Source organism: Panthera leo, chromosome D1 (genome assembly GCF_018350215.1).
Source record: "Panthera leo isolate Ple1 chromosome D1, P.leo_Ple1_pat1.1, whole genome shotgun sequence".
NCBI lineage: Eukaryota > Metazoa > Chordata > Mammalia > Carnivora > Felidae > Panthera > Panthera leo.
The window spans coordinates 64868862-64869377 of NC_056688.1; the positions used below are offsets into that span (position 1 = coordinate 64868862).

Here is a 516-nt window from a genome sequence, read left to right on the forward strand (position 1 = left end):
ATGGTCCAGCGTTTGACATACCATCGTAGGCTGTCCTGCAACACAGCCTCTAACAAAACTAGGCTGTCCTGAACCCCGGGTAACAGAATCGTTTACCTTTATACCAAGAAGGTTGGGAAAGCACCAAAATCTGCATGTGGCGTGTGCCCAGGCCGACTTCGAGGAGTTCGTGCTGTGAGACCTAAAGTTCTTATGAGGCTGTCCAAAACGAAAAAACATGTCAGCAGGGCCTACGGTGGTTCCATGTGTGCTGAGTGTGTTCGTGACAGGATCAAACGTGCATTCCTTATTGAGGAGCAGAAAATCGTTGTGAAAGTGTTGAAGGCACAAGCACAGAGTCAGAAAGCTAAATAAAGAAATGAAGCTTTTTTGAGTAATAAAACAATCAAAGGCAAAAAATAATAAAAAAATAAAAAATAATGAGTGAATGAATGAATGGAACTAAAAAAGCAGTTCATGAATGAACCCAAGTGTCATGAACCAAAGAGTATGATTATTACAATTCTGTATACCTGC

General features: G+C 41.3%; 1 pseudogene; it reads left to right on the forward strand.

Annotated features, from left to right (window-relative positions):
• On the forward strand, positions 1-385 carry LOC122200352 (annotated as a pseudogene).
• The last annotated feature ends 131 nt before the right edge of the window (positions 386-516 follow it).